Genomic DNA, 27,693 nt, shown 5'->3' with positions numbered 1-27,693 from the left:
TCTGTGTGTTGTTTGTTTTTTTGTTCTTTTTTGTGAGGGGGGTCATGTACATTTTTGGGGATTAAGTAATTGATTAGAAGTTAATTAGTTAATTGATTAGTTAATCTTTTTTAACTGATTCACTTCAATTCCCAAATGTATTCGAGAATTGAAAAGCATGACGTGGAGCACCATTCCCGAATTTGTTCGGGTTTTGTTTTTTTTTTGTGTTGGGGTGCCGATAAAGCGCTGGTCGGATGGTAAGACCTCTGGCAACGTTTTTGCCTCCCACGTGGGGGCAAAATTTGCCTTTTGTACAGCCACCCCCATTTCAAGCTCAGATAACTCCAGCTCCATATAACTTGGGAATTAAGTCTGATGAAAGAAGAGAGTCTAAGGTGTGTTACGCTACATTTAATGCTTATGTAGACCTAAAACTCAATATTCTGTGGGTCCTGCAATTTGAGTGAAAAGGACAAAAACCTTGGACTGGAGTGGACATATTTTTGCACGTCGTCTGGCAGTAAACGAGTCAATGAAGAGTGTGCTTTATTATAACAAGAATGGCCGTTTCTTTTCATTGAACCAAACCTGGCCAGTCTCACCGCGCTGGCCTAAAAAGTTGAGCTTGAACAATAACACGAGCCCTCCCCTTTTCATCGAGGCTGCGAGCGTAAGAGGATCGACGACTGTCACGGATTAGACTTATCTGCTCAACAGCACACCTGTCCCCTCATTGCTTTAAGAAGACAATAAACTCATCAATAGCCCGGATCAATGGCCTCAAAAGATTAGGGCCTCAATAACTTTCCATCTTGACTCGGCTGCACCGTTGCGTCTTATTCAACGGACGACTAACTGGCTTCGGACAACATGCGGAAAAGTATGGAGATGCTTAAAAGAGATGTCGGCTTTTTTATGGGGATGTTTAGAGCGGGATTAGAAGCTTTCGATCTGTGAGGGGGAAGCATTGCAGCGTCTTTTTCCTCGTAAGAATAAATCGAATAAAAACAAGCCACTCCCAGAGACCGCAAGCAGGAAATCATCATCACAGCAGTTGGTTAAGGGTCTCTCTCGTCGAAAGTCGTAAAAGATGACACGGCGATAGCAGACGGAGCTGATGACTGACTTCTGGCTCCGGCTTGAGATCGTCTCGTTTTGTTTGGCACGGTCCGCCTTTCCTTGGCTGAATGGAGGTTTGGCGTTGGAAAGGAAGTTAATCCCTTCATTAGGGAAAGTGAGGAGTTAATTGCGGTAGCAGCTGCATCTCTTGTGTTTATCGAGTGACATTTTTACACAGAGCCTTCAAAGAGACAAAAGAAATTAAAAAAAAACAAAAAATGCGGGGGAAATCTTGCTGTGATGAACTGAAGTCAAATTAGCCTTTCTTCGTCAGAACAAATTTGTCATCAACCGCCGCGTTGACTGTCGGGGTGCGGTCTTTTCCGGGGCGAGTCGTCACGCGACAAAGATGAAACGCTTGACGCAGACTTGAAGAGTTCCCAGGGAGAGCGATCAAAGGTGAGCCGGAGTTGCCATTTCAAGCTACTCGATGAGACTGAGGAGAGCGCGCAAGAGGGGGGCAAAGGGGTGATGACAGGTGTGTTGTGATGATCTGCGCAACAACAACTTCAAGGAAATAGGAGCTAGCCCAAAAAAACCTACGCGTCACCATTTTGCCGACAATTTAGAAACATCGTTGTGTGTGTTCTAAAAATGGAAAATGAAATGGAAATGGGGAAAGAGTAGACATCAGCCAAAGCTTTATTTATTTCGATAAACACAAAAAGAAAGAAAGTAGATCATTCGTGGATTGATCTTGCCTCTCTATTTTGACTTGGGAGTTTACAAGCTATCTCCGAGTTGAACGTGTCAGTCATTGCGAGCAACGGCGTTTGGATTTGACCTCTTCTCACTTAAAATCAAAAAATTAATTCCCCAATGGGTACAGACGCTCCCCAACTTACGAACGGGATACGTTCCGAGCGGTTGTTTGGAAGGTGAATTTGTTTGTAAATTGCTTCAGTGCTATATTTTGTATGGAATGTATGTGAAAGTTAAACACTGAACGGGGAAGTATAAAACACAGACACTAACAGTCGGAAAATAAATTCACACCTACTGTAGTATAACGACATATATCCTTGGGTCTTCAGTCAGCCATTACTGATGCTGCTGGCACATAATTACTGAATTCTATCCCAGCGGCCATTACTTTTTGTTATGCATCGCGTCCTCCTGGATGGGAAGAAGAATTTCCTCCCCGCCCGCATATTCTACGCTGCCAATTGTAAGACGGAAAAAACACATGCAATACAAAATCTAAATTACAGCATCTTTGTCCAAACATTTTTCGACATACCCGCAAAAATGTTTGTATGTACAGTTTTTCGCAACTCGAATGTTCGTAAGTTGGTGAATGTCTGTATCTTTATCTGGATTCACAGTCAATGTAATCAATTCTTCTGTGCGTGCGGGCATAAATCTATCGAGTCGATCTTGTCCAAACTAACAGGCATAATCACACTATGAATTTAGGGAACGTAAACGTAATCACTTCCACCAATGACAAAAGTTACAGAAAAACTTTTCAAAGCCACAGTGCACAGAGGGCTTATTGTCACCAGACAAAAGTCAGATGACAACCAGGACTGGTCGCCAGTCAATCACAAAGTCAGACAACCATTCATGCAAACTTGACAAAATTCACAGTGTCTCCGAGTGGCAACGGTGCCTGTACTCGATTGTCATTCTCCATTTGTCTTGAATATTAAAAATAAACATAAAATATCAGCACTGCCCCACGTCACACGTCAAATGTGACGGGAATGGGAGGAAGAGCAGTGAAGCATGTGTGGTGGACATAGAACACGCTACAGGTGTGAAGACTAAAAAGACGCATGCTAACACTTGCGGTTAAAGCCAATCGATTTCCCATTCCCTCAATAATAGATGTGACGAGCACCGACCACTATCTGTCAGGCTTGACTGACCGAAATATAATCGCAAGTGGAAGCAGACACACGCACGCACACACACGCACAAATGCAGACACACACACGCGCACGCAAAGCCACATAGAGACACCCGCGAGCCTCTGCGCAACGACAATATTAGATTCCAATACACTCCTCTAGCTTGTTTCATGACTCGTAAACTAACTTTGGAGGGCATGGCGGTACAAGTAAAACAGAATGAGTTTTAAGACAAGATTGCTCAGGCTGACTCCTACCATGTCATCTCAGCGGTCACACACCGGTGCGCTCCCATTTATCAGGTGAACTTGGTCCATTTCAAATGTGATGAACAAAAAGTGCTGAGTCTGTCTCTCTCTTCCATCAAAAAAAAAATCGGTAATTAAAAAAAGAGAAAAAAAAGATAATTATATATATATTATAAAATATAATTATTCACATATTCCCCTTCCTGAGCATTAAATGATGCGTCTATTAACACCTTCAGTATCATCACATTGCCAGATAGCTAGCACTAGCGTTAGCACTAGCATTAGCGTTAGCACTAACGTTAGCGCTAGCGTATAGCAATAGTGGAAGGTGAGCATGTTGGAAAAGTCACAGTGAGTCATAGCACAACGTGAACGGTCTCTCGCTCAGCCCATATCTGTCAGGAACCCCTCGTGTCGCTTTTTCCCAGATGCGTCACACCACAAATCTGGCGCATGCCTCAACAAATTTCCTTTAGCGCCAGATGCTCCCTCGCAAATGTGCGAGGATCATTAGTCCTCACCTAAAGATAAGAAAAAGTTTGTCTTTGTGAGGTTTGCCGTCATGGGTGTCACTGTCTTTGTATACAAAAAGAACGTGACGATTGGAGAGCACATGGGGGGGGGGAGAGTTGACAGGGTTGGAACAACAACTGAAAACATGTCAGCCTAACAAACTCAAACGCGCTAAAGTATTCCGAAGCATAAGTCAAATCCAAGACGAGATCTAACCCCGCCATGCAAAAAGCATGCCGAAATATTCAAGAAAACAAAATGCACACATTTCCAATGCGAAGAGAGGTGGGGGAGGCATGCCTTGCGCTAAAATCGATTGCTCATTAGGTATTGTTTCAACTGACTGACACTAAATATGAGTATTGTCCGTTGGGAGCCGTTTGGGCCCCACGCGCACCCACACACACATTTCAAGGTGAAGTGGGGCTTTGAGGTAAACAAAATCCCTCTCAGATGTAACATTGCAATAAAAAGACGTCTCACACGAGCTACAATAATGCGGCGTACTGATCTGATAAGCATCTGGGAAAGTTCCACTGCGGGGGTGTCCAAACTTTGGCTTTCGAGGGGACGCAGACAGAACAATGGAAGGATGAAAGTGTTCAAATTCCACCAACACCCCTCACATGTCAATAAAAAGAGATTGACGCACAGATATATGCACACACATTCGCACGAAAGAGAACTAAAGCGGGCACGGTTTAATTTGAGCTGCGCCGTATTCACCATGTAGACTGAGTCAAAACAAATGAGATGCCCGTGCAATAATGAACACGCTTGGAGTTTGACCGCGACCATGATAATTAGTCTCAAGATGGTTTGTCGAGAGAAGGTTCATCAAATATGGAGGCCCTTTGGCTAGCACTCAAGAACATATTTGTATTCAGAGTGGGTGGGGTGTCAACACTAATGTTCGACTGTTTGGATCTGGCTGTTCCAACAAAGATTCTGACGATTGCAGGCAAAACGTTCGACAGAGTCCTCGTGGACGGACGGACGGACTGACGGACAGACACACAGACAGACAGACAGACAGACAGACAGATTTATTTATTTATTTATTTATTTATTTATACACTTTTTTCTATATATTTTTAATAAATATATATATATATTTTTTTTTAATGTATGTATTTTTTTATATTGATATTTTTTTCTGAACGCATACGTCCATATCATACGCTGTGTGTGTGTGCGTGTGCGTGTGTGTGTGTGTGTGTGTATGTGTGTATTTACACGGTGGCGGCGATGCAAGCAAGGAAGGAGACTTTCCTCAAAAGCGCTCAGTTCAACAATCATAAAAGAAGGTGTCTGTGTGTGTTTCTTTTCTCGGTTCTTTTGTCTTTTTGGAAAGATTTTTTGGTGACACTTCAAAGGAGCGGCGTCAACAAGGAGAAAAAAATAGATGCCTGAAATCAGTCTTGTAACGTAACGGAATAGAAATCTTTTGGAATTCTACTTCAGTGAAATTTCTGTCGATCCGTATCAGCTTTCAATTTTACAACACTGGTTGATGGTTTCTGATTTAAAGCCCGCACTGTTTGCGCACATCACCACTCAAACCAAGTGAGAAACGAGATCCGATCAAACCACGTGCGTGAAGTACTTTCAAAATTATTTTAAAATATAAAAAGAGCTCAAACACATTGACACATTTTGGCACGAAATGATCGTGTTTTTGCTCATGTATTTTTTTACGTTTTGCGATTGAACGTTTTCAATGTTGAGTAATTTGGTATTTTGAGAGAAGAATGGAACCAAATATTTTCTGAAGACTTTTATGCAACAGTTTTAAGCTGCAGGACTAAAAAAAAGCATCATGCTTGTCCTCTCTTTTAAAATCAAATTGCGCTCAATTGCACCGAGGCAGTCACATCTCTGCAATGTCATATTAGGAGCTTATTGACCCAACGCTCTCATCCCTCCAAATTCATCGGCTCAGATATCATGACACTAATCGCCTCATTTCAAACCTGCTCTGTTTGTTTCGGAAATTGCAGCAATGTGGCGGGTGACCTTCTGCGACAAATAGCAACTCCGAGTGAGATAGAAATGTGATGCCACTTAGGTGCAATGGCTCCAGGTTGGCTACACTGTGTGGTTTGAAGACAGCTCCCCCCCTCATCCTCCCATCAAACCGAAGATGTATCCACCGGAGAGGAAAAAAAAAAAGACTTTTATGCCTTTCCGCTTTTCTTCATGTCTTTTCATTCTCGGCGCATTAATGATTCATAAAAACAAGATTTTTTTTTGATTAAAGTACCAAAACGAAAAAAAAAGTGACGTCTGACAGTGGATTTTAGAGGGGAGATTTGCCACATCTAATTGGACTGTTCTTTGACATTATCAAACACTCAGAGGGATCGGAAAAACAATGAAACGCAGTTGGAGTTCCAAGCACATGGAGCTGGGCTGCTGAGAAATTATCAATGTTGATAATTTAGATCGACTTATAATCATAAAGGCACACCCCGGGGGATTAGACGCAGCGCAAAGTCAACACGAGCATCCAACTGCGGTTGACCACAATTAGCACAAAAAGTTTTCTTTGTAAACTACTACACGCGTACACGCATCAACGCCGCTTTGACCGCCAATGGAGTGCCACAAACCAAATTGTAATTATATTGGGCGTCACAAGTTCCTCTGGAGGAGGGAGGCGGCGTATCGATGATTCATTTTGTGCTTTATCAAAGGAAGAAGAGTGCCATTAAAAAAGGATCAGTCAGCCACCGGGCATGAGGACTCGACGACTAATTGCCCATTCATCAAAAAAACTCCTCAAGTGGATCGCAGGGGCTGAAATATCGCGCATGACAACTGAACCACAACACATTAATTTCAATATTGATGAACTTCATGCTCCGAAGCATACACCCCCTCCTACACTCGTCACCACCCGTGATGAGCCTCCGAAGAGACTGGAAAATGATGAAATGCATGCACCTGGACACGTGCATATGCAAAACGCTGTATGTGCCACATTGTCTAAACAGGGTAAAGGAATTCGAATACCCCAAGCACAAATCACATCAAAGTGTGAATCAAATCGAATTTGGCATGAGACTTGACAAGTATTATCTCAAATTGATATTGTTTTTTTTTAGCCCTATATGGCATGATGTCCAAAGTTAGCCTGGGGGCTAAATGCGGCCCACAGTTAATTTTCATCCGGCCCGCCTCTGTCATAAAATCCATCAACTTCTGGCCCTCATCTTGAACGAATACATTGGGCAGTAGCGCTGTTACCTGTGTGTGCTAAGTACTGCCATCTAGAGGCTCAACTGGGAACAGCAAATTAGAAAATGAGTACCATATTTCCCGGTGTATAATGCGCACCAAAAAGCCTTGATTTCTTTTCAAAAGATGACCCTGTGCTTGATACGCAGGTACGCCTTATATGTGAAGTCATATTGAGCCACAACGGGTCTGGCAACAACTGTCAGCAGCCATTGACTTCATTTCAACCTAGTCTATATTCTAGTGCGTTATAATGTGGTGTGCCTTATATTTAGAAAACCTTTATAGATTTATATACAGTATTATATTTGGAAAAGTTTTTTCATTCATTGAAGGTGCCCTTTGTAGTCCGGTGTGCCTTATAGATGTAAAAAGTTTGAAAATGCACCATTCGTTTGGAGTGCGCCTTATAGTCTGGTGTGCTTTATACGTATATGGGATTTTTTTTTTAAATGCACCATTCATTGGGAGTGCGCCTTATAGTCTGGTGTGTCTTATACAGTAAAGTCTCGTTATATCGATATTCTCGGGAGTCGGAAAAAATATCGATATAACCGGACTATCGATATATCCGATCCTGCGGGCATGTAAATTTTCTCCTTGCATTCATAGAAATAGTATCGTAATAAGCAGTACTATCGATATAACCGATATCGATATAACGAGACTTTACTGTATTTGGAAAAAGTTTGAAAATGCACCATTTATTGGGAGTGCTCCTTATAGTCCGGTGCACCTTAAACACCGGAAAATACGGTTATTAACTGAATGAGCCCACCAATTTTCTGAAATGGCGATTTCCTAACTTTTTAAACAATTTTCTAAAATGGTGTCTTCCGAAATTGTTTTAACATTTTCTAAATTAGCGACAATAAATAAAGGAACAGTTACTTCTGTTCAACTGTTGCAAAAAAAAGTTAATTAAAATGTTAAAAAAAGTGAGGTTAAGTGAATTTCATTTTAATTTTCAATGTCAATTAAATTTTGAGAATCAAGATTCAAGTGAGCCAAAACACGTGCTTAAGATCTCTGAAATAAAACCAAAAAAGCAAACACAGAATTGCTCGCTGAAATGTATTTAAATGAATTGCTATTATATGTAAAGAACATCCGCCTACATTTTTAACACACCAAATCTGGGCCCCCTTGGCAAAAAGTTTGCACAACCGTGCTCTCTGTGGGGTGCCCCGTCACTTCATCAGCTCGGCGGCGATATCGGCGAGTCCGTTTGAAAAGAAGCCCTTTGTCCAGTTCACTTCCCAACATGTCCGACGTGCTTTTACAAGAATCAAAGACTGATTTCCAAAGATAACAGACTCAACGGGGGCGGCCCGGTAGTCGAGTGGTTAGCACACCGGCTTCACAGTGCAGAGGTCGCGGGTTCGCGTCCCGGTCCGGCCACCCTGTGTGGAGTTTGCATGTTCTCCCCGGACCCGCGTGGGTTTTCTCCAGGTCCTCCGGTTTCTTCCCACACACCAAAAACATGCAAGGCAGGCAGATTAACCACTCCAAATTGTCCCTAGGTGTGAGTGTGAGCGTGAATGTTGTTCGTCTTTGTGTGCACTGCGATTGGCTGGCAACCAATTCAGGGTGTCCCCCGCCTCGTGCCCGAAGACAGCTGAGATAGGCTCCAGCAACCCCTGCGACCCTAATGAGGAATAAGTGGTATGGATAATGAGATGAGATGAGAGAACAGACTCAACGTCTTGTCTTTGACTTTTCCAGACTCAAGACGCTACCGGGACGAACAGCGATGAAGCATTTTGATCTCCAATCCGTCCCTCCTGCTCGCAAACAGCAAATTCGCTATTTCATGTTATGATGCGCTTTATCAAAGCTGTTTTGTTTTTTGTTTTGTTTTTTTGTCACGGAATTGAACATGCTGCTTTGCCGTCTCACACACAGAGATGCGATCATCTGTATCTTTGCAGTGAATTCATCCGTCTCGGCGGTTCTCTTTTTCAAGCTTGGGTAATGTTGACCCCTTTTTTCCGCCTCTTTTTCTGAACTGCTGCATCAGCTGGAGCTAAATACTAAACCTTTGCTCAAGGCGGATAGAAGAAAAAGGCAACCGTGCCGTGTGTGGCTACTGCGCAGCTTCGGTTCAAACGGGCATTAAAAGTGTCACATGTGGGTTTGATCCCAACTACGCATTGATCTGAGATATTTCATTCCGAGCAGACCGATGACAAGCGAAGGAACATTCGCAGCTCCAGATGGTGCCGGATGTGTGCTTGAAATATGGAATTTTAACGGTCTTTGTGTGTCAAAGCTGTCAGCTTATGCAGGATGCTTCGTTCTAAAATCATCAAAACACAAGCGAACATATCTGGGGTTGATATGATAACATGCGGCTGTGTGGATTCACATGAGGTGCAACACACCTACGGAATAAATCCCACCTCGGGCACGTACAGCGTTTCACAAAATTGGCGACGGTGAAACGAAAACTTAACACTGCGATAAACGCATCGAAAAACTGCAACTAAAAGGTTTCAAATGTTTTTAATTTCATTTCAAATGTTTTTAACTTATTCACTGCCATTCATGAATTTATTGGAGAATTGAAAATATGACATTGAACGCCAATCCCACATTTGTTTGGGTTTTGTTTTTTTTTCTTGTTTGGGTGCCAATAAAGCGCTGGCCATGGCCTCTGGTAATGTTTTTCCCTCCCACGAGGGGGCAGCATTTCCTTTTTTCCATGTTAGCGCTTTGTTGCAGCTTCAGCTGTTGTTAAACTATATAAATCAATATGTATAAATTGTATAGAATTTTGTAGTCTCCCCCATTTCAAGCTCAGATAACTACAGACTCCTATAATTTAAGAGTCTCGGGTTTCTTATGCTGAATCGAATGTTTATGCAGTCCTAAAACTCATTATTCTGTGGGCCCTGCAATTTGAGTGACAATGACAAAAAACCCTGGCAATGGAGTGGACACATTTTTGTGACTTCTACTGAGCGTATTTTACAAAGATTCCACCGCATATAGCTATACCTTACGTTTTAAGACTCGCGCTGAATATTCAGGAAGTCCTGTTTTCGAGTTGATGACGATCCCGGAGTGACGTCACTGAAGGAACACCCCTGACCGAAGAAAAGACACATTGTAGCAGTCCTTCCATCACGTCAATGTATTTCGCTGTAATTGTTTGGTCTGAAAACCTTGTGTTGCATCAAAAAGCTGCCAGAAGATGGCGACCAAGCTCCATGGTAGGAATTTATCAGCCTGTGGAAACGGGTTGCTTAATTCCTCACAGGAGTTTGGACGCCATTTCCTACCTCTTTTTTGGTGATCCATTTCCTCCCAATGTTGCCTCAAAATGGCACGGAATACATTCTTTAATCAATTGCAAACATGTATGCTTTCCTCTTCAGAACTATTTGAATCATATTCATAACTGGATGTGTAACAAGAAAGCATATTCTCTGAATCTGAAGCCATTGTTTTGATTCTCCAGCAATGCAAGACGTCTTGGCGTGACGTCACGAACTGGGGGCGGGACTTTCTGAAAATGCCCAATTCGCAGCTCAATTTTTTTGCAGATTTTGGACACTAAGTCATTTTTATTAGTGTTTTGCATTTGAATAAAAATATCAGCCTGCGTGTTTTGGGTATTTTAGATGCTATAAAACGTTCTTCTGATGTCAGTTAGGAAACAAAAAAGTAACGTCGGTTGTCCTTTAAAGCTTTTCTGATTCTGATTCTGAGTAGGAGCTGAGGTTGCGCACGACATCTTCTACAGGGAAAAATGGAGTCGTGGCTGCTGACAGTCGTTGCGAGACCTGTTGTGGCTAAATATTACCTCACATATAAGACGCATCTATTGAAGAAAATCAAGGCGCTTGGGTGTGCCTTATACACCGGAAAATATGGTACTTCACATATAAAGCGCACCAGCTTATAAGGTGCAGGCTCATCTTGAAGATAAAGAATGGCTTTTGGGTGCACCTTATAGTCCAGAAAATACAGTCATATATTTTATCAATGTGAATCATTTCCGTCTTTGTTGCACATCAGGTCCTCTTACGCTCGCAATCAACAACAGGAAATGATGTCAGTTGCAACTCAAAAAGATTCAAGGGCTCTTTCTATGTCAGGAGAGCACAATGAGCTCTTCCTTCCTTCATCACGATCAGAAACAGTGAAAGAGTGACAGGAACTCACGTGAACATCACTCGCACAACTCATTCTCGTCCCGCAATGACTCTCCAGCGGTGGCCGCTACCCTGAAAGAACAGCGAGCTACGTTATTAACTCATTCACTGACATTCACAAATTCATTCGGGAATTGAAAATATGACGTAGAGCGCCATTTCCGAATTAGTTCGGGTTTTGGTTTTTCCTGCTTGGATAACAATATAACGCTGGCCATGGCCTCTGGCAATGTATTTTCTTTCCCACAAGGGGCAGCATTTCCCTTTTTTCCATGTTAGAGCTTTTTTTTCCAGCTTTAGCAGTTGTTAAATCGCTAGTTAAACCAATATGTATGTATTGCATTGTATTTTGGACTGCTGCCCTCATTTCAAGCTCATATAACTCCACACCTTTATAAATAAATCGCGTTTTATCAGCCCAGAGCATGGTTCGTGTTTTTGGAGCGGTTCAAAACCTATTTTGGAGTGGTGATGCAAGGATGTATTTTGTTTCAAGAGAAGAAAAGCAAAGGATTTCGTAAATTTGATGAACGCTACGATGAGGCGCTAGAAACGATTACATTGGTCGACAGTCCCTCAGCCAATCAGGGACTTGACAACTCAGGATGGGGGGGGGGGGGTCACCATGTTCTACTCTCACCCCAATCTTGGGAGAACATTGCATCATGGGACCACAAAGGGTTCCACGCTTTGGTACCGAAGGTGGGCTGCCTTTGATGAATTCTGAGCTTATATCGGGGAAAGTGTGTGTTTTATCGGGGAAAGGGTGTGGGGGGTCACCCCTCTTGATTGATCTTCGTCAAAAAGCAGAAACATGTCCCTCATCATTCTCATTCTACACTACTGGTATCACCCCCTGCCCCCAAAAAAGCTAACGTTTTTTTTACATCTACCTGTAACTTAAACATATCAGGTTTATATAAGTATGTTTAAGTAACCTGTATTGGTTTGTACTGAAAAAAAACATTTAATAAATATATGCTCTATAAAGACATGTACATGTACAACTGGCTACCTAGCTAGCTATATATTTGGTATCCATTAGCAATCTGGCTGGCTAGCTGGCTACCTAGCTAGCTATATATTTGGTATCCATTAGCAATCTGGCTAGCTATCTATCTACCCAGCTGTCTATTAGTTATCTATTACCTAGCTGGCTAGTTAACTTTCTATTTGAGTTATTCCGGGTTGAGTGAACGTTGGCGCATGTGGCTGCCTCTGCTCACCCACAGACGAACATATCCGGTGACTGTAAAGTGACCTTCAGAGTTTTTGAAGGCACTTATAAATGAAAATGTGTGTCATCAATTTTAAAGCAAGCAGTATGTATGGGCAGGGGGGAATTGCAGAGAAAACGCTCCTTGTGATGTCACCGGCCTGTATGACACCCCCCCCCCACCCCCTTCCTTCAAAAGACTGACAGCAGCAGATACGCACTTTGCAGAAGGTTTGATAAAGCATTTATAATGTTTCCCGCTCCCGAGAATCAAGACGAAAGTGAAGGTGTCTTCTGATCTCGGAAATTCCTTTTTTCCTTCTTCATCAGAATCACTCGCATACGCCGAACGTGACCACCATATTGCGATGTTGCAGTTGGCCCTTGCGGGGGGGCGGCGGGAGTAGTGTCTTGATCACCAAAAAAGTGTTTTGCCATTGCAGGGAGGGCACACTGTCGAATTTGTTCCACAGTGTCGTCTTCCCATGATTGGTGCACGTCCGTCCGTCCGTCCCACCCCCGCGGGTGCTCGTCTTGGGGGTTCTCCCACTCTCATTAGGAAGTAATCAAAGAGAAGTAAAGGCGTACTGACATTCCCTGCACAGATCGGGGAGGGGGTTTATTTCCCCAACACCAAATGGTGATAAATGAACTTCACAAAGGATGGTTGTCGGATGGAAGATACGCATGTCGTTAACTTGAAACGATTTTTCGGCGCTATTTCGGGAATCCTGGCGAAATATTATAGCCAAGGCAGCAACTTTGTGAATATTGCTGATTTTTATCTTTACAAGACGGTCGATGAAAAGGTTTCTTCAGCCGTCATCTGTACTTCTTTCAAGGTGTCGGACGTTTCGCTTCTTATCCAAGAAACTTCATCAGCAAACTAAAGTCTTACTGGTAGTTTAGGCCCTATATATATATCCCTACTGTCCAGACATGGCAGTGCCGGACTCTGCTATGATAGGTCCCTGCTCTCAGGTTGGGGGGAGCAGAGGACTACTCCCTGCAACTCCACTGAATGTACCTATTGTTCTGACTAACAACTGGCCTGGAGATCATATTCAATCGGTGGCCATCCTTTTTTTGGGGGTGGGGTGACCAAAGCACTCTCACCCACAAAATAGATCCGGCCAGCTCTGCACTTGACAGCAGCCAGAATTAAAAAAAAAAAACTTTTGTAAGGTGACCGTTTTTCATACAGTTAAACGAGGATCGCAAGTCTGACATCTTCATAAATCAGCCATCGGGCGCTCAATGGAGGAAACTATTTTTACCTCTAAAATTCGATTTGCCCGAGTGGTTTGTAGATGTATTGTTATTCGTTTAATTACAAGTGTTTTTTTTTTGTTTCTTGGAGAACAGAGAAAAGTGTTTGCATGACACTTTCCCTTTTTACTCTGGGCTGCTTTTTTGGGGAGGGGGGGTGTCATGGAGGGCTGCTGTCTGGAGAAACAAGTGTGTTGTGATTTTGGGGTCTCATTGAAATTTTAAGTAATTTAGAGTTATTGGTATTTTTGCTTACATGGACCAAGCATTTAGTTTTTTTCATTTAACAAAGTATTATCTACATCGGTTTTGTGAAAATTAAATAATGGTATACATTTGCTGTAATTGATTTTTTTCCCTGATTTATCGTTTGTATTCATATTTATGTTTGTATTTATTGTTTTTATTTATTTATTAGCATATTTATGCACGTCTTGTTTATTTATTTATTTAATTATATATATATATATATATATATATATATATATATATATAGTAAAGTCTCGTTATATCGATATCGGTTATATAGTACTGCTTATTACGATACTATTTCTATGAACGCAAGGAGAAAATTTACATGCCGCAGGATCGGATATATCGATAGTCCGGTTATATCGATATTTTTTCCGACTCCCGAGAATATCGATATAACGAGACTTTAATATATATATATATATATATATATATATATATATATATATATAAACAAGCATATTTATATATTCGTGTATGCGTTTTTTTATGTATTTATTTATCTATTGCTTTTTGTTTATGTGTTCACATACAGTAAAGTCTCGTTATATCGATATTCTCGGGAGTCAGAAAAAATATTGATATAACCGGGACTATCGATATATCCGATCCTGTGGCATGTAAATTTTCTCCTTACGTTCATAGAAATAGTATCGTAATAAGCAGTACTATCGATATAACCGATATCGATATAACGAGACTTTACTTTATTTATATATGTATTTCTTTCTTTTTTATTTACTTATGTATTTATTTTTTTGTTTGTTTTTTGTTTGTTTAGGGCATATTTCTTGGGGTAACTGTGTGCTGTTGATGTTTATTGTTTTGTTTTAATTTTCTGATATTATTATGGACCCCTGAAAAAAAACGTCAGCAGCTCATCGCACAATCTGCCCTGGTGGCGCGCCAGATTTTCACTGCAGAGCCCAGATAAAAGCAGATGATTAAACGCGTGTCACCACCATTATGCTAGTGAGCCGCAAACTTGGATGCCGCCAACGATGTAACTCTCGTCTCAAAGCAAGAAGGGGGGGGTTGGGATTTGTTCTCGACTTGTGCGACTGTTTCAAAGGGTGTTTTGCATCTTTGCTTTCTTCCACGACATCTTGAGCCGGCGCGGCGGTTCACTTAAAACGATGCTTTGGGTGTCCGTATCATTGGTTCCTAGATGGGATGTCTTCAAAGGCCGCACCCACTTTTTCCTCTTCTTGTTTTTTTTACATCAATGTTCATATTTCTGGCCAGAATGAATCATTTTTAAAATTGTCGTCCTTTTTTTTTAACTAATTAACTGCCATTCACGAATGTATTCGGGAATTGAAAAGTGTGACGTGTAGCAAGTGTGTAACCATATTGGCTAAGACATTGTAAATGACTAAGTATGATTTTTTTGTGTGCTGGTTTGAAAGAGATTTTCATAAATGAGAGATCTGATCGTCTCAATGCTTGCGCCACATTGTCTGCACCCATGTTTTTGTTTCTGGGATCAACGTGCCTTGACATTCTCTCCAATAGCCGTCATTCACTGTCATTCACATATGTATTCGGGAATTGAAAATATGACACATAGAGCTACATTCCCGAATTTGTTCAGGTTTTAGTTTTTCTTGCAGGTGGTGTCGATAAAGCATTGGTCAGACCTCTGGCAATGTTTTTTCAGTCCCACAAGGCAGCAGGGTTTGCCTTTTGTCAATGTTAGCAGTTTGTTACAGCTTCAGCTGTTGTTAAAACGCTTTGTAAACCAATATGTATGTATTGTATTATATTTTGGACAGCCGACCCCATTTCAAGCTCAGATAACTCCAGACCCATATAACTTAGGAATTAACAGTTTTTTGATGAAAGAAAAGGGTCTAAGGTGTCTTACACTGAATTGAATATTTATGTAGTCCTAAAACTCAATATTTTTAGGGTCATGGAATTAAAGTGACAATGACAAAAACCCTGGCACTGGAGTGGACACATTTTTGCAAATCGAACTTTTGAAATCTTCACTAATTGGGCTGAATCAGTGAAAATAATTTACTGAATACCAACATGCACCGAGGGGAGGAGGTAATAAATAAACGTATTCGTATGCATGAAAAATGACTTTTCACACAATGTTCTACAAACAAGACGCAGAGCGGAGGGAAAAGTCATTCCTACGCACGCCTCATAACACTTAAGCAAACAGAGCGGTGACATTGACACGCAGTTGCAGCCTGACACCACGCCGATGTATAATACATGAGGCGTCCGCATACATAAACATGTCCGCCGCTGATCACAGTCATTCCGGTCGCTTAAGACCTTTCGTATGCGTACATTGCCATGTATACGATCGCTTTCCTTTCTCATGTTAAGTTTTTATGTGTTCAACAGGGAGCTTTCAATGCACAGATTTGCCTCTTGAGAATTGACCCAGCTTTCAGAGTGGAGTGTATGAAAATCTCGCTGTGTCTGCCCCTCTCGACATCTCACTCCAGTCTGTATCATCAACAAATTATACATAGATGTAGCACACCCACTTTTCTTGCTCTTTACAAAGACATATTCCAAACATCGGGCCGCAATAATCGATGTGAGCTGTCAAAATAGGTCAGAAATCCAAACAAATGGTTTTTTTTTTACCCCAGAGGCCCAAATAGAAGCACATATAAATGAGTCTATTGCGCGAGCATAACGCCTCAGGTGATACCGGATATGGGGGCGAAGTTGTGATCATGGGTGACTTTTTGGGGTCTGGTTGGGGTTTCGGTCACCGATTGGGGTCATTTGAGACTTGATGAACCGGAAGGAAATTGCTCATATGGGGTGTCCAGCAGGTTTAAATGCAATGTTCTGGACCCCCTTGCTGGGCTATGATAAGCAGGCAGTCAGACAGACAGTGGGCTGCTGTTCATCAGTCTCCAGTGACGGTTTGCTCCGTGCCCCCCACCCCCCCTCTCCTCCACCTCGCCGGGCGCGTAAAACCAGCCCGTTTTGTACCATAAAAAAGTGACAACCCCTCGTCTTTGTTTATGAGTTTAGAATCGATTCAACACTTTAGATTAATCAACTGCATCGTACGTCGTCAAATAATAGGAGACAAAACCGAGCCGTTGGACGGCAAATTGCTTTTTTATCAAGGGCAAACATTCAAACAGAATATCACACTGAGGTTCAATCAAGTGGTTTCAATCGTGATGGGACGATCTGGAATTTTGCAAATCCGTAAAACGCAGCACGTTGCAATTAAATAGCTTCTACACAAAGTGTCCACGAAGCATCTTGACAAAACAACAATGAATATCTTACGGAGTGAAGATCCAGAAGGGACAGAAAAGGAGGCGAGCGAGCGGAATTGCAAACGGGGGCAAACTAGCTTTGCTCCTGTCAATCAATCTGACCTCTGCCGAGCGTGCTCAAAAACGATGCGGGGGGAGAAATGGGGGTGAGCAATTAGTGAAGCGACATGGTCGTTCGCTCGCTTACCTTTGACGGGAAATCTTGGCGTAATCGTATCAAGTTGCTTCGTTCGCCGTCAGTGTCCCCGGTCCTCTCCTCAGTCGCGCAAAGCTGAGTCCAATTGACGGGGGCGCGGGCGCGCGCGCGCGTTCATACGCGCGTCACACACGCGCACACACACAAAAACACGAACACACACACACACACACACAGACTTGCTCGCGTTCACTTGGGGGGAATGGGGGGGGGGTTGTGTAACAGCGACGACTCGAAAGTGTGAATTTAATAATAATAATAATAATAATAATAATAATAATAATAATAAATTTCATCCATAAGCGCCTTTCAAAACTCTCAAGGACATTTTACAGTCACAAGTTACAACCATGTCAAACCTTTAAATTGGTGCTTTATAAAAATAAATACTCAAAAAAATCCATAAACATGAAACACCTGAGTGATATTTTATTTTGAGAATAACAGCCTGAAAGCAAAGTTCACTCCCGAAAACCTCAAATTTTAATACTTTATTAATAATACATTTTATTCATAAGCACCTTTCAAAACTCGCAAGGACACTTTCCAGTCACAAACTACCAAGCAACAATAAACACAAGAGCAATAAAACCATAGATACAATGATAAATAATATAAATAATATACATCACGAACTATACATAACTTCTATCAAAGTCAAGGCCCAGGGGCCAAATCTGGCCAATTACATCATTTTATTCGGCCCGTGAAAGCAAATTAAGCATGTCAAGTGCCATGATGATAAAGCCTGAACCAAAATTTCAAATTATTTCATGTAAAGCACAACAAACAGCAATGGCGTAAAGTCAAGGCCTGCACAACCTTCTCTGCTGGCTTAAAAATATCTGATTTCCAGACTGATGTTAATTATATTTTGTCCATGAATTCTTATTAATCTTTCAAAATTGTCTTTTAGCTTCCTTTCATTACGTTTTCCCTGTTCCTCTGGATTTTCATTTTTAAGTATTTAACCAATCACATTTAAATCATCTATCTGGATGCCTTCACAATCAGTTCTGTGGGCCTTGCTGCATCATATGTGTCGATCAAACTGTTGCTCTAACCAATCACATTTTGGGTTGGCAACACAAAAGGGATACCGATGCCTTCTTGAAGTCGCTGGCCAATGTCAGAGTTTTCACAAACTATGATTGGCTAATGACTAGCCAATCATGGTTTGGAAACTTGCTCTTATCACTAGCCCAGGGGTCGGGAACCTATGGCTCGCGAGCCATATATGGCTCTTTTGATGATTGCATATGGCTCGCCGATAAAACTAAATACACATTTTCGTTTTTTCGCCGTTCATTTCCCGTTGGGGCTGCAGTTGACGGAAAGCGCAATTTTGATTGGATGTCACTGACCCAGGTTGGCCGAAAGCGCCATTTTGATTGGATGATAGTGGCCGTCATGTTGAAACAGGTAAACGGCCCTTTAAATGAGCCCAACGAGTGCACTTCAGTGTTAATGCACCGGAGCATTAGAGGAGAGAAAATGTTCTGATTCTAATTTGCAATGATACAATACCATCGATGAAACAGTCGAATGTCAGTGACATTTTAACAAGTCCCATGTTAACAAGTAGATTGCAGATAGCAAGTGTGGAAGTTTATGAGCCGTGTGCGGGCTTTACCAATCACGAGGAACGGAAATGTTAACGGTGAGTACTATCACAAAGTTATTTTAAATAATACATTCTGATATTTTGTTGAAAAGTGGCTGCGCGTGTGTGTGTGTGTGTGCGCGCGCACGCGAGCGATTGCATGTGCACGCGCGCGCGTGCGTGTGGCTCTCACTGAAAAACATTTCTAAATATTTTACTTTTATGGCTCTCTTAGTCAAAAAGGTTCCCGACCCCTGCACTAGCCACTAGTGACAAGAGCTGGCCAGAGCTAACACACTGTATCGGTAGCGAGCTGCATAAGCAAATATATTGTGTTGATTTAATAGCATTTTTTTTCAACCCACAATGGCTGAAGGAGGGGAAGAAATGGATTTGGTTGGAGATTTACTGTTAAAGCCATTTTAAAGACGGACTTTTCAAGAAGAAAAATGGACATCATTAAGAAAGGACCTCAGTTATTGCCTGGCTAATGGTACCCTCTAGTGGACTTGTACTAAATCACATCACACTTTTTTCAGTCTGGATTGATTCAGAATTAGCACTACTGAAGGCCTAGCGAGGAAATCAACGGCCCGGCACTGAACTACAATCTATCCCGCGGCAAAAAATAAGTTTGACGCCACTCCTATAAATGTTTTTTCGCCTTCAATCCATACAAACAAATGTCAAACAAAACAGATGCCTGAGTCTTTTTTTTTTTGTTCAGTGCGTGAGAAGAAGTGAAAACCCAAGGCTGATTTAGCGTGTGCATGTTCATAATTGTAAGAACATTCCTGCGCCGTTGATTCTCCTTTGCGGATTTATCATACGTAGCCGAGCAATTTCATAGCTCATATTTTTTCCGATAAATTGAAATTGAGTGACCTTGAGAGTTTTGAAAGCCGCTTATAAATTAAATGTATTATTATTATTATCATTATTATTATTATGCAAATCTCGTATTTATCCCTTTTTAGTATTTGTATCACGATGGAGTAATCGTCACGATTGAGTTGGTCACATGTCATCATCGTATCGGAAGCCTTTCCGATTGATCATTAATGTGAACATCGAGCTATCCGATGATTTAAACGCATGACTCAGAGCCTCTACGTTGTCATTATTGTCATCACTTCAAATATGTGTCAACCAAATTCTATCTCTCTCCTTCTCCGGTATATATATTTCTGACTGTGCATGTGCATGTAGATGCATGTATGCGCAAGAGCGAGAGAGAGAGAGAGAGAGAGTACATGATCTGCCATTCATTCATAATGATCAAAGTACATATCATGTATCTAACAGGAGTCCGTGAACTGTTTCGTTCCGCATGCTTTGATCATTTTTTCGGCCCCCTGCTTGATGCATTGGCCACTTTTTTTCTGTAGACTGGCAGGTCTGTTTTGCCATCGATGTTTGGCAGGCAGAAAATACTTGGCCAGGCCAGCTATACCATACACAGGACCAGAAAATCACTTTTGGGCACAACATGAAAAGACAAAATGTGCCGCAATCAACACGTTTCAAATTTAGCCTGTGTGTTTTTATGACATTTTTTTTTACACTCGAGTAACCGTGTCTGACTGCATTTGAAGGGTTGTCTTTGACTAAATTACAGGTACTTCTATTTTCGGAAATCCCTTCCTGTGGCTTTCCATCAGCATGGAAGAAAAATGGTTTAAAAAAAAGGTTGAAAAAAAGTTTTTAAAATGAGATTTTGGCTTTCACGCCGCTACAGCAAGTAATGGAATTTTATTTGGGGAATTTCACAGGTGTGAGAAATTTGGGGGGGGGGGGGGGGGGGGAACAGCAGTGACTTTTCCTACAAACAGCAGAACACGATCAACAAACACTGATGCGTGTGGAACTGTCGCGGCTTGGAATTGAAGCGGATTTATGTGGGACAGGAGATATGAGACAATCTCTTTTCGTCAATGGATGCTACAGCTTCGTGTTTGCTTTCAACATTTCCCTTTTAGTAGACATGCCCATTCCATCATGTTGTCCCTGATCCACTGGTGAAAATGTCGCTTTGATCCTTTCCTCTTTCATCTACAACTGGATTGGATTGGATATACATACCTTTTTTTGTCTCGCAGTGGAGAAATTTACATTTCACAGCAGCAAAGTTATGAAAGGAAGATGAAAGGAAGGGAAGAAGTAGAAAAACACAATACAGGAGCTGCTGGAAAAGCTGCCACGGTCGTGGCGCCGTCTTGAAGTCAAAAGAACAAAAATAAATAAATAATATGACAACACAAAGAGTCATTCATTCTGAAGCACTTTCTGTACCCTCGTTGTTACATGAAGCAGTATTTTGTTTTAATACTTCTTTCTTTCCTTTCGTCTTACTTTCCTAACTTTTCTGTTGTGAAATGTAAATTTCTCCACTGCGAGACAAATAAAGGTACGTAAAAATCAAATCCAATCCAAACAGGTGGGGTGTTACTCAATGTGTCCTTCCATCCATCCGTCCATCCGTTACCTAGCCGAGTTCCCTCTCCCCAGCCACTTCCTCCAGCTCTTCTTGGCGGATCCCAAGGCGTTCCCAAGCCAGCTGGGTGGCAGTCTCTCCAGCGTGTCCTGGCTCATCCCCTGGGCCTTCTGCCAGTAGAGCATGCCCGGAACACCTCACCAGGGATCCAAATCAGATGCCCGAGCCACCTCATCTGACTTTTCTCAATGTGAAGGAGAAGAGGTTTGACTCTGAGCCACTCCCGGATGACCGAACTTCTCACCTTACCTCTAAGGGAGAGCCCGGACACCCTACGGAGAAAGTTCATTGTGTTGTTTTGAGTATTTTAACTCATTCACTGCGAGACATGTGCAAAAGTGTGTAACTCCAGTGCCATGGATTTGTCATTGTCACTCGAATTCCAGTATAGTTTTTGATTTTTTGAATGTTGCTGATGTTGCCGATGACCATTTTGTGTTTGGGAGCTTTTTACTGAGCGAGTTGCTTGTTCTGTAGCCACAAAGGGACAAAGTCTTCTTGTGACGGTCCCAAGCCCTGATAAATATAGAGGGTTGTGTCAGGAAGGGCATTCGACGTAAAAGCTTGGCCAAACCAAATATGCGGATCAAACCTCTCAAGATGGAGGATACTGATTGGCTGTGGCGACCCCTTGAAGGGAAAAGCCGAAAGGAAAAGAAGAAGACATAAACATTCAATGCAGCAGAAGAAACATTAGACTCTCTTTTTTCATCCGAAAAAAAGAGTTAATTCCTAAATTATATGGGGCTTGTGCTATATGAGCTTGAAATGAGGGTGGCTGTCCAAAATACAATGCAATACATACGTATTGGTTTATATGCCGCTTTAACAACAGCTGAAGCTGGAACAAAGCGCTAACATGGAAAAAAGGGAAATGCTACCTACCCCCTTGTGGAAGGGAAAAACATTGCCAGAGGCCATGGCCAGCGCTTTTTTGGCACCCAAAGACGAAAAAACAAACACGAACTAATTCAGGAATGCCGCTCTACAACATATTTTCACTTTCAGAATAAATTCGTGAATGGCAGTGAATGAGTTAACAACAAGTTCCACATGCTTTTTTTCGTTACTATGATCGCAACACGACACACCTTGTCAAAAAGCACAGCTGCAAACGGAGTGATTTGTACCTTGTTAATGAGCGTTGAAGCGACCGCACGGACATAAAAATGGTCATCGGGGGCGCTAATTATTTTTTTGGTGTCCTTTTCCCAGACGGGGCTTCACAGGAGACTGTCATTTCAATTGCTCCTATTTCTGTCAACCTGTCGAGGAATTACTGCCAAGATATTCTTATGGAATAGAATGCAGAAGGGTTTGCGGGTGGGGGGGGGGGGGGGGGCTTACCGTCGCCGCTATAAAGCTTTGATGGGTCTATTTATCTATACAGCAGGGAAAAGAGAAGTTGACAAATGTCCCGTACGTTCCAGAAGAGAGTAATGGAAAACATACAGTGAGATCTAAACTTACAAACACCTCAACTTACAAACTTTTTGTCTTACAAACGTCAAATTTATGAAAATTACACCTTATAATAAGCACTATTTTCATAATACACACCCACCACGGCTGGCGGAGTGATCTTCGGCGGAAGCACACGACCGAACAGCACCAGAGGTTAAGTTACCAACAGTCCTTATGGAAGGTGACTCTCCTTCCATAAGCCATCAACGACCATCAAAAAGGTAAATAAAACTTTATTTTACAGCACAGTTTATTTCTTTAATTGCAGTCGTCATGTAATGCGCCTCTCTTTCCAAACAGCAATTCCCTTTGACCTTCGACCTCCAACGCCATTCCATCAAGCCATAAATGACCATCACAAATGTAAATAAAGTGACTTTATGATACAATGCAGTGTATTTCTTTCATTACAATACAATTGCACATTTATTATACATAGAATAAGGTATGTTGTGTGTAGTTTTAAGGCTTATTAAGTTGAAAAGTATATTTTATGGAAACCCGGGAACGGATTATTCCCATTTTAATGGTTTCCTATGGGATTTTTTTTTTCTCGAGATACACACTTTTCGCCTTACACACTCTGTCAGAATCAGAATCAGAATCATCTTTATTGCCAAGTATGTAGAACACACAAGGAATTTGTTTCCGGTAGAACACGCTGCGCTAGTATCGTCGTCAAAAAAAACCTGCGAAGTGGCACTATACAGTTCCATTTTGGCTACTGTCCAAAGAGTTCAAAGAGTTAATGGCTTGGGGGAAGAAGCTGTTTAAATGGCTTATCGACAAGCAGGTAGACTTCAACTATCCTTTCCGTCGCAGGAAAATATTCAGTCTCCTCGGCTGGAGAGATGGGCGGAGTGACAGATAGCATGACGGAAGCAGACGGCTACGCGCCTGCATGATGGTGGTCGGCATCTGCGGCCCGCTACGTTTTCTATTAGTAGCAGCAGCAGTTGTAGCCGCGGCACACTAACGTACAAAATGGAACTGAAACAGACAGATGCCCTTCTCTCGGGTGGGAAGATGACACACCTCTGCGCACCCACGCGCACACATTGCACCCCCACCCCCTCCTCCACCTGTTTGCCCCTTTGCTGTCAAGCAGCCAGACAGGAGGTGATGTTTGCTCCCAGGAGCTGCGTCGTCTTCTCTTTGTCGCTCGTCCTCATCCATACGTCCATTCCTTTCCATTGTGTGTGGCATTTAGCACCGTCCTCACAATAACGTTTGACTGGTGGCTAAATTCCAGATTTGGCAGTGTTTGAGTGAGAGGTGGGGGCAGAAACGATTGTTTGAATGCTAATGACCATATACAGTTTGGAGGCATTATTATTGAAATGCTATTTTCCTTTCCGTTGCCTCATTTTTGACCGGAAGTGAACTTCAGGGGGAATCATGTCAGCCCATGAAAAGCCGTGTTCAAATTGGATAAGAAAGAAGAGGGAAGGTGTCCATGCGTCGCTATATCGAGAGGTTACTGTTCACGTGGACGCATGTGGAAAATATTCAAAGGGAAGCGATGGCTGCCGGTTTGAAATGGAAATGGGATGCGTTCTCAGTCCAGCTGGTCACACTTGTACATAATCGCTTGGTTGATTCCATCTGGCAACGTTCGGACCGGAGCATTTCACGGCGGGGAGATAAATGAAGAGGCCACACTTGTTTCTTCGCTTGAATGCTCATTTCAAACGTTCATACGGCGAATAGAACTCAAGGCGTGTTTAGTTTGAACAATATCGCAATTTTTTTCCCGTCACAAAAGAAGTCTTAGTGTTTAAAAATGACTTACGGTACCAAGATGATCATCCAGGTGGGGCGAAACTTTGAAGGTCAACAAAAAAATATTGCTGGTTGACCTCCATCTTAACTCATTCACTGCCAGACGATGTTCAAAAATGTGTCTACTCCCGTGCCAGGGTTTTTGTCATTTTCATTCAAACTGCAAGACTCAAACAATATTGAGTTTCAGGCCTACATAAACATTCAATGCAGTGTAAGGAACCTTAGACTCTCTTCTTTCATCGGAAAGAAAGAGTTAATTCCTAAGTTATATGGACCTGGAGTTATCTGAGCCTGAAATGGGTGCGGCAGTACAAAATACAATAGAATACATCAGAATCAGAATCAGAAAACCTTTATTCGTCCCACAATGGGGAAATTTGCAGTCCACAGCAGCAATTGAAAAGGGATGGGGTGGGGGGTGAAAGGATAGAAAACAAGATATTCTAAGCACAACAAAATAAAAATGTCAACTGTATACTGTGCAAATGTAAATGTGCAAAACCCTTTCATAATAAAACTGTACATAGTGCAAGTAAAATTTTCAAGAAAGGCAGATTGATATATTGCATCAACCCATATATACAAGTGTCCAGTTTTGGTTTTTTTTCACATGTGATCATTGAGAATTGCGAAGCCTGACAGCAGTCGGTAGGAACGAGCGGCGGTACCTCTCCTTCTTGCAGCGCGGGTGTAATAGTCTCTGGCTAAAGGAGCTACCCAGTGCTGTCAGGGTGGGCAGGATACATATTGGTTTATATAGCGCTTTAACAACAGCTGAAGCTGGAACAAAGCGCTAACATAGAAAAAAGGGAGATGCTGCCCCTTGTGGAAGGAAAAAACAATGCCAGAGGCCATGGCCAGCGCTTTATCGGCACCCGGAGACGAAAAAACAAACACGAACTAATTCCGGAATGCCGTTCTACATCATATTTTCACTTTCAGAATAAATTTGTGAATGGCAGTGAATGAGTTAACTTTTTTTGCAAAATTAACATAAACATAAAATTTGAACAGAAATAATAGTTCTTTTGTTGATTGTCGCCATTTCATAAAATTAAAAAAAAATTGAAAATTGCTATTTTAGAAAATTGGTGGGGCGATTCAGTCAATTATGGAGGACACTGATTCGCTGTGGCGACCCTTTGCAGGGAAAAGCCAAAAGGAAAAAAAAGACTCATTTGCTAATTTGCTGTTGCTAATTGAGCTTATAGATGGCAGCACTTAGAACACACAGGTAACAGCGCTACTGTTCAACGGATTAATTCTACATGCGGGCCAGATGTTATTGATTTGATGACAGAGGCTGCAGACCGGATGAAAATTAACCACGGGCTGCATTTGGCCTCTAGGCCAAACTTTGGACATGGTGGTGTATGGTGTACCCTGACCCAGCGCACTAAATATCCCAGCGACACTGGAGTATGCCCACCTCCGACATTTCGTTTCACGGAGTTGGCTTGATAAATGAGCCAATATTACAGCGAAAGCAAATGTGCACATGCCTTGAGTTCGGGCTTTTTTTTTCACCGGGAGGATGTTTCTGCATTTTTAATGGTGTGATCACAATTATATACTAGTAGTAATAACCCGCTAACTCCGGAGCGGAATACGCTATCAAAGAAAATCCGATGCATACATTTAGACTCTAAATACGAGATACAACAAAAAGAATCCTACCTGTGAGCATGGAGTTAATGTGACAATTACTTACTTGGCCAAGAACTTATCCGCATAATGAACGTTAGCGGCTTCACCGAGCATATTAATCATAGCGTGCATGCCGAAGACGAAGAAAATGCGCACAACAAGACCCCCCCGCCCCCACACACACACACAACCAGATGTGAGCCGTCTACCAGCTGGAGCTCAAATGCAAAACAACCTGTAAATAGCCAAATGGAACCTTGAAGCGGGAGATATTGTTGACACAAGCGAGCAGCTGCACCACTGCAAGAAGACAAACGGGTAAAGCCGCCACGCCGCTGGCAAATTCAGCCTCATTGAAAGCCGTGACGGCACGCCAAACATTTTGCAACACCTTAAAGGGGCTCCCCGAGAGGTTTAACAGCTTTTTATGTCGGGCGTACGGCGGGTTAAGTCAAGTCAAGTCAAAGTCAAAGTCAGCTTTATTGTCAAATATGCTAATATGCATGACATACAGCACAGATGAAATTAATGTCCTCTCGGACCCAGCGTGCAAGACATGCAAGGCACTTATAAGGTGGCTAAAAAAGACATACAATTGACAACAGACAATACATGTAATTTCTGTATGTAAAGTGAGGTAGTGTCGTATGGAAAGTGAGGTAGTGACGTATGTAAAGTGAGGTAGTGACATATGTAAAGTGAGGAAGTGACGTACATAAAGTGACGTAATGTCGTAATTGCAAAACAAACAACTAGAAAGGGTTGAAGTGAGGTCTTGTCTAATGAGAAATAACAAAAAAAATAGAGTTCAGGATGATCGTACAGCATGTAGCGTGTACTCAGAGTTCGGTGAGTGTGGCAGTGGGAAGGGGCAGGCTGGGCAGGGCTGGGAGGGAGTTGAGTCTTCGGACTGCCTGGTGGCAGAAACTGTCCTTGAGCCTGCTGGTCTTGGCTCGGAGACTCCGCAGTCTCCGACCCGATGGCAGCAGGCTGAAGAGGCTGTGGGAGGGGTGGGTGGGATCGCCAGCGATCCGGATGGCTCTGCGGGTGAGGCGGGTGTTGTAGATGTCCTGAAGGGGGGGGGGGGAGAGAGACACCGATAAACTCTTCACTTCCTAGAACAAGCATGAGAAGAATGTCATTTGATCACTTCACGAGGTGACGGAGGTGCACTTTAGGATTAAAATGGCACAAACGTTGACACTCAAAGACAGCACAAAATTGCTGAACAGCAGCAACCTGACTTCAAGTGAAAGATTTTTCTTGGGCATCTTTTTGCCGGTCAACGAGCAAATTGCCGTTTGATCAGTTTTTCCGGATTCCAATCGTTATTTTTTTGTGGTTCAGAAGTGTGAGCGGTGAGCGGCTTCAACTATCTGG

General features: G+C 42.3%; 1 protein-coding gene across 1 annotated transcript in view; it reads right to left on the bottom strand.

Moving 5' to 3' along the window:
- The window catches only part of LOC148891642 (uncharacterized), an 83,351-nt gene extending 65,981 nt beyond the window's left edge, over positions 1 to 17,370 (bottom strand). The window contains exons 1-2 of the mRNA XM_089008675.1: positions 17,312 to 17,370; positions 11,129 to 11,185 (exon numbers count right to left, since the gene is read on the bottom strand). The gene's annotated coding sequence lies outside the window, so the exon portion shown is untranslated. The remainder of the gene's footprint in view (positions 1 to 11,128; positions 11,186 to 17,311) is intronic.
- Positions 17,371 to 27,693: the final 10,323 nt, after the last annotated feature.

This window comes from Hippocampus bargibanti, linkage group LG11 (assembly GCF_051943395.1).
Source record: "Hippocampus bargibanti isolate YZ-2025 linkage group LG11, ASM5194339v1, whole genome shotgun sequence".
NCBI lineage: Eukaryota > Metazoa > Chordata > Actinopteri > Syngnathiformes > Syngnathidae > Hippocampus > Hippocampus bargibanti.
This window is presented reverse-complemented; position numbering and strand designations above follow the sequence as displayed.